Here is an 8,087-nt window from a genome sequence, read left to right on the forward strand (position 1 = left end):
ATATTGAAAGTCTCTTACTTCTTTTTTGGGCCACACGGTTTCCAATTAAAAAAAAAAAGATTAAGTGGAAACTTGTTATGGAAATTTCTTGGCAAATGCAATATTTGTTTAAATATTAAATAATAATTTAATTATATAACTTTAGGGTGCTCGATCGACGGTTTATAGGGAAGTCAATCAATATATAGAAATTGAAAATACAATACACACGCACATCAACGTATGTAGAGGTGCAAAGACATGAGAATCCGATATGATATGATAAATCTCATTATAACCCAATCAATTATAGTCATTTATCAAATTCATTAAAGCATTATTTTTTCCTCAATAAGTTATTAAACTTATAATTTACATGTCTATTAAGTTATTTTCGTTAGTTTTTAACAGATCCTCTATTAACTACGTATTATAATTTACAAGAATGGTCCTTATTGTTTCAATTTCTTTTGTGGTTAGTTCTTTACCAACATAATTAGCAACATCACCGTTCACTTCTTGCACCCACTAACGTTCACCTCAAGCAATCCCCTCGATTTTTGATTTAGAGTTTAGTTTACTGTCCGATTTTAAGTAAAAATATAATACATTTGGTAGAAACTACAACCACTTAAATCCCTCAAATCGACCAAAAATACGCTAGATCACTAAAAAGGGTCATCGGAAGAAGTTTGCAAACTGCATTTAATATTATTTGGTGAAATACTTGCATTAAAAATGAATAAGGTAACGATGAAGAACCGTTACCTACTCCCGATGATTGATGATCTTCTCAATCAGCTTCAGGGGGTATCTTGATTTTTCAAGATAGATATGCGGTCAGGCTACCATCAGATGAGGGTCAGAGACGAGGATGTACAAAAGACTGCTTTTCGGTCTCTCTATGGCCACTACGAGTTCGTGGTGATGCCCTTCGGGCTCACCAATGCTCCTGCCACGTTCATGGACCTCATGAACCGCGTATGCAGACCAATGTTGGATCGGTCTGTGATAGTTTTCGTTGTTGAAATCTTGGTTTATTCCAAGACACAGGAGCAACATGAGGAGAACTTGCGGGGAGGTGTTGGATACCCTGCAGAGAGAGAGAGCTTGTATGCCAAGTTCTCAAAGTGCGAGTTCTGGTTGCGCGAGGTGTAGTTTCTTGGGCACCTTGTCAACCAGAACGAGATTCTGGTTTACCCAGCCAAGGTGGGGGCCGTGATGAGATGGGAGGTTCCGAAGTCTCCATCTGAAGACAACGGAGAGGATCCAGCAGGTCTGAAGCAGACTTCAGATTTCTCAAAGTCAGCAGAAAAGTTATGCCGACAAGCGCCGTTCGGACCTGGAGTTCCGGGTCGGGGATATGGTCCTCCTGAAGGTGTCACCTTGGAAATGTGTCATCAGATTCAGGAAGTGGGGCAAGTTGGCCCCCAGGTACATTGGATCTTTCAGGATTGCAGTTTGAGTGGGAAAGGTGGCGTATAGGTTGGATCTGCCAGCCGAACATAGCCAGATTCATAACACCTTTCATGTCTCTCAGCTACGGAAGTGTCTGGTAGACGACTTAGCGGTAGTACCATGAGAATACATTCAAGTGGATGATAGTCTGAGCTACATTGAGCGACCAGTGGATATCCTCGATAGGAAGTTGAAGAATCTGAGGAGCAAGAAGGTCGAGCTGGTGAAGGTGCAATGGTAGCACCGCAAGGGCTTGGAATGGACTTAGGAGCCGGAGGACGAGATGAGAGAGCATTACCCCGAGCTTTTTCTAGATGCATCATCAGACTTCGAGGATGATGTCTAAAATAAGTGGGGCAGAGGTGTAACACCCCGTTCATGATACGTAGTTTAATTATAAATTTTTGTACATTTGTTATGGGACTCGACGACTTGGGGGCCCCAACTCATTGAGTAGAGGTCAAAATTGGACGCAGGAAGAAGAACCTATTCGCCGAGTCGGATGCCCTTACTCGACAAGTAGGCCTGTATGGATGAAACCCTAATATTTAGGGTTTGCACCCTATTTAAACGCCTTATCTTGCCCCAACCCAGCCTCCATCGTCCCTCTCAATCCAAAAAAGGCCTAGCTCGAAACCCTAAAGCATTTGGAGTGTTCTTGAGCCATTTTTGTGTGTTTTTGGTTGTTTTAAGCTTGAAGAAGGAAGTAGAAACTTGGGGGTCCCAGACGAAGCAAGTAGATCCAGAGGTTTTGCTTCATTTCCAGCTCATTCAAGGTAAAAAGCTTCAACCTTGACCATCTATATCTTAGATCTCTAGTTAGGGTTCATTTCTGCCTTTTCTATGCTTTTATAAAGTCATACTCGGGATTTTGTGGTTCTATGAAGGTATGGCTTCAGATATGGAACCATTGAGGTTTATTATGGCATAAAGGTGCCAAATTTCTTGCCATAAGCACCCCATGCATCTTGTAGACTCCAGTTTAGGGCCTTTTGAGCCAAAAACCCCATGCATGGACGTCAAGTTTGGAACTTTATGTATATTATGGACCCTAGGAGGTCAGATTTATATTTTTAATGCATCAAGACCCACTGACATCGAGTGTATAGTTTTAGACATAGAGGGACTCAGCGTGTCACCCATGTGACTCGGCGAGCCAGGTCGAATTTCCACAAAATCCCTTTTAATAATGGACCATGAGTTGAGTTAGAAGAACACTCAGTCACTTGGACTCATTGAGGACCTGGAAATCATGGGACTCGGTGAGTGTATAAGTTAACTCAGCGAATTCAAGGCTATGTCCCAAGAATGTGAAGATGGACTTGGTGAGTCAAGGAAGAACTCGGCGAGTCCAGTACTAAGAGCACCACCTTGCATGAAGATGAACTCAACGAGTTCATGAGGAACTCGACAAGTCAAGGACCAAACATCCCAACTAGCATGAAGATGGGGTCGGCGAGTTAAAGGATGAACTCGTTGAGTCACATGCAAAAGGTCCCGAATTTGTATCATGGAACTCGATGAGTTGGTGGACCAACTCGATGAGTTGTCCAAAAGTGACTTTGACCATGATGTTGAATTTGACTTTTACATTGACCTAAGTTGACCATGAAATGGTAACTAAGGAAGATGATTATGTGTAGTGCTTGAGAGGAGTTAATCACGACAGCAAGGACAATTTAGACAGTTCGCTATACGAGGTGAGTCACGTGTCAGTAGAAGTGGGTCGAAGGCACCAAGGCTGGCTCACCAGTAAGAGTTATAGTAGAGATAATTGTCTTTGTGATAATTATTTGGTATGTTGCTACCTTGTATGATTACGTGCTAATATGCTATGATGTTATGTGATATGTGATAAGAGGGGTATGTTAGACCCCATTACCGATCGAAAGGACCGAATGGGTAGTTAGTGCCCAGTTATGTTAGACAGTTCATGGCATATTGCTATGACATTATGTGGTAGTGGTAGGGGTGAAATAGTCCTTGAATACCGATCGAAAGGACCGAAGGGGATACCAACACCCAGATACGCTAGGCAAGGTATTGGTCGATAGGACCGAAGGGGAGGCCAACATCCTGATATGTTAGGCAAGGTATCGGTCGATAGGACCGAAGGGGTGGTTAGTAGCCAGTTAGGTTATGCTTTATGTGTTATGTATGGTATGTCGTATGATGGGGGAACTCACTAAGCTTTGTGCTTACAATTTTTAGTTTTGTTTTCAGGTACCTCTTCGTCGAAGGGGAAGGAGCCGGCACGGTAGCAGTGCATCACACACATGATTTCCGTACTATGATGATCTGGGATTGTACTATGATATATTGTTATTATCCCATGACACGTTTTTATGAATTTTGATTATAGGTTTACGAACTTATATGTTATTGATATTGTTTTTCAGTAAACAGTTTTATAAGAAATATAATTAAAAACAAATTTTTAGCCATGATTTTTGGGATATTACAAGTTGGTATCAGAGCCTTGTTTGAGGCATTCGAGCACACTCTTGGGTATGTCTGGACTCAAACTAAGGACTTGGTATGTGAATTTTCAAAGAAAATCATTTTTGTTGTAAAAGGAATTTTGAAAAGAACTTGAAAAGAGATACACTTTGAAAAGAACAAGGTGTGATGCGTGTAACCGGCTGAGCTCAATTAAGTTTTCCCCAAGATACCCATACAAGTTATGTTATGTTATGATATGATTATGAGAATCGTATGATAGATTACGATGCAGGATCTAGGAAGGATGCCTTTTATGCCTACTATATGTCTATGAGAATTGCATGCTAGAATAGGGCTAAGGATCTAAGAAGAAGTCTGCTATGCCTGTTGTATATGCTTGTTGAATTGCATGATAGCCTGGATAGGATATGTTTGGGTTTTGTTACTCAATTTCCGAATGCTGCTTGCTTCGTGCTAATCATTTTTGTTGTAAAAGGAATTTTGAAAAGAACTTGAAAAGAGATACACTTTGAAAAGAACAAGGTGTGATGCGTGTAACCGGCTGAGCTCAATTAAGTTTTCCCCAAGATACCCATACAAGTTATGTTATGTTATGATATGATTATGAGAATCGTATGATAGATTACGATGCAGGATCTAGGAAGGATGCCTTTTATGCCTACTATATGTCTATGAGAATTGCATGCTAGAATAGGGCTAAGGATCTAAGAAGAAGTCTGCTATGCCTGTTGTATATGCTTGTTGAATTGCATGATAGCCTGGATAGGATATGTTTGGATTTTGTTACTCAATTTCCGAATGCTGCTTGCTTCGTGCTAATTGGAGTTCTAGCTATCTTTTGCTAACTAATAAACGAATACATCACGTCACATATTGCGAGGACTCAATCATTTTAGAAGGTTAGGTTTAGCCCTATTTCGAAGCTCTTGTTTGAGTCCAATCGTTGTAGGGTAGAATCAGTCATTCGAAGAATTATCTGGACTTAGTGATATGTAATGGTATTCGCAAGATAGTTAGATAAAGGTTGCAGGAACTTCTTATACAACTGATGGCGGAGAATGGGTTGGAGAGTTACCCTAGGGTAAACGTAAGATGAGATTAGCAAAGGATCCAACAGTAGTAGAAGGGACTTGGTGAAGTCGATGCAATCCTTGAGGAAAGTACGGATAAATGTGGAAGGTAATATGGGCCCGTACTACTGAAATCAGAGGATCCGTACTCGAGTCAAGGAGGGCCGAGATAGAACCAAGGAATTTGTAGAGTGTGTAAGATCTCTTGAGATTATATATGACCCTGGCACTTATGTATTTTGTTTCAAAATGGTGATGATTACACAACACAGAGCAGGAGGATCGGGATCAGGATCAGGATCGCGTTCGGGTTTAGGTTCCGAGCCAGTGGATGAGGGACTACGTGAGTTCATCGCGTCGAAGATCACAAGAGTTATCCTTGAGGCGACCTCGGTTATATTTGGGTTGATCAAGGAAGGGATCATAAAGCTGGTGGAGGATTACCTCAGGGTGTTCAGGAGCGATATGGCATTAATTGACAGGGACACGCACACAATCCTTTAAGGATTTCTGAGGATGTGGTGCGCCAGACTTCCACGGGGTGAAAGATTCCATTGTTTCCAGACGATGGATTGCATACATGGATTCTACTCAGTTGATGAGCTTCTACCATGAGGGGTCGAAGGTCAGGTATGCAGCTGAATGTTTGAGAGACAGGACTAGTGATTGGTGGGATTCAGTGGGTGATTCCTTGGGAGCCTCAACCATTGAGACTATGACTTGGTCTGATTTTGTGTCCCGGTTCAGGGATGAGTTCAAGCCAGCTGTGGAGCTTCAGCAGCTGGCCAGGGAGTTTCTTGATATGAGTCAGACGACTAAGACGGTGGAAGAGATTACCGCTAAGTTTCAGGAGAGGGCCTTATTGGTGCCTCAGTATGCAAGAGATGAGGAGATGTGGAAGACCTTATATCATGACATGTTGAGGGCTGAAATCCGGAAACATGTCAACTACTCGCCATGTCCGACCTTGGATGATATGATCGTGAGGGCGAGGGAGGGGGAGATTGATATAGAGCATCTCAAGAAGAGAAAGGCAGGAGATAGGCATGTCATCGTGGCTTCGGGGAAGAAGCCCAAGGGATCCGACACTAGGTCAAAGGTCCATCAGGGTTGGGGCCGTTGTGGGAAGTGCGACAAGACCCATGAGGGGGTCTGTAGGTTGGGATCATCAGGCTGCTACAAGTGCGGCAAGCTCGGACACTTTGGCAAGGATTGTACTTCCCCTGTCCCCACCTTCCAGACACCAGACCTATTTGGATTTCACTACAATCAGAAGGGCGATAAAAGGCCGATTGACCGAGATTGACAGCAACGACAACGCCAGTGGCGGCGCTAGTTCCAGTGATCATGCGGCTTACGGACGACCAATAGGGAAAGATAGATACTCCAGTAGTTAGGAGTCGAGCCTTCCAGTTGACCGCTGAGGAGGCGCGTGCCACACCCGATGTGGTGACGGGTATGATTTCTTATCCTTAGCTTTTATTTTATGTCACATATGATGTTTATGTATATGTTTTATGTGTTGTGTTTAGCATCGTTCCATGTGAACGACATCCCAGTGCAGGTGTTATTTGACTCGGAGGCTTCGGTCATTTATTTCTCTTTCTCTTAGCAAGAGGTTTCCTGAGTCCTCGGGCATGTTGGATTGTCCTCTAGAGGTCGAGATTGCTGATGACCGATCAGTGCGAGCGTCAGATGTTTTTAGAGATTGTGCTGTGAGGCTGTATGAGGAGCGCTACCTCGTAGACTTGGTTCGCATTCTGTTGTGTGGGAAAAAGGTAATTATAGGCATGGATGGGTTAAGTCCCAATGGGGCAGTGATCGACTGCGCGCAACAGTTGGTTCGAGTCAGGACCCAAGTGGGGGAGAGCTAGTGATTCAGGGCAAGAGACCATAATGAGGACTAGCCCTTTGCTCAATAGCTAGGGCTATGAGCTACCTACAACAGTATTTTTCAAGGTATGTAACCTACATATGGATACTCGGGAGACGGGTAAGGCGACTGTGACTGATGTGCCAGTAGTGCGTGAGTATGCAGATGTATTCCCAGAGGATCTACCTGGGATACCACCGGAGAGACAGGTAGAGTTCAGGATCGACTTGGTCCCAGGTGCGACTCCGATAGCCAAGGAATCATATTGGTTGGCTCCTCCCGAGAAGTAGCAGTTATCTACATAGCTGTAGTAGATGTTTGACAAGGGATTCATTAGACCGAACAGTTCACCCTAGGAAGCCCCGATTCTGTTTGTGAAGAAAATGGACGGGTTGCATCAGATGTGTATAGACTAACGGGAGCTGAACAAGGTAACGGTGAAGAACCATTACCTACTCCCGAGGATTGATGATCTTTTTGACCAGCTTCAGGGGGCATCTTGGTTTTCCAAGATAGATTTGCGGTCAGGCTACATTCAGATGATGGTTAGAGATAAGGATGTACAGAAGACTAGTTTTTGGACTCTCTATGGCTGCTACGAGTTCGCGGTGATACCCTTCGGGCTCACCAATGCTCCTGCCAGGTTCACGAGCCTCATAAACCACGTATGCAGACCGAAGTTGGATCGGTCTATGATAGTTCTTATTGATGAAATCTTGGTTTATTCCATGATACAGGAGCATCATGAGGAGTACTTGTGGGGAGGTGTTGGATACCTTGCGGAGGGAGAGCTTGTATCCTAATTTCTCCAAGTGCAAGTTCTGTTTATGCGAGGTGCAGTTTCTTGGGCACCTTGTCAACCAGAATTAGATTCTAGTTTACCCAGCCAAGGTGCAGGCCGTGATGAGATGGGAGGTTCTGAAGTCTTCATCTAAGATTCGTAGTTTCCTGGGATTAGCAGGCTACTACCGGAGGTTCATTCAGGACTTCTCCAAGATAGTCGTCCCCTTGACCCGACGAAGAAAGCCATTGTATTTCTCTGGGAGCCTGAGCAACATGAAACGTTTAAGACTTTGAGGCGGAGATTATGCGAGGCGCCGATTCTCGCCCTGCCAGAGGGCGTGGAGGATTTTGTGGTATACTACGACGCGTGCATTTTAGGGTTGGGCGTGGTACTGATGCACAGGGGGCATGTTATCGCCTACGCTTCGAGGCAGCGAAAGTCTCACGAGGCGAATTACCCG

Source organism: Lactuca saligna, chromosome 3 (assembly GCF_052625555.1).
Source record: "Lactuca saligna cultivar CGN05327 chromosome 3, ASM5262555v1, whole genome shotgun sequence".
NCBI classification, from domain to species: Eukaryota; Viridiplantae; Streptophyta; class Magnoliopsida; order Asterales; family Asteraceae; genus Lactuca; species Lactuca saligna.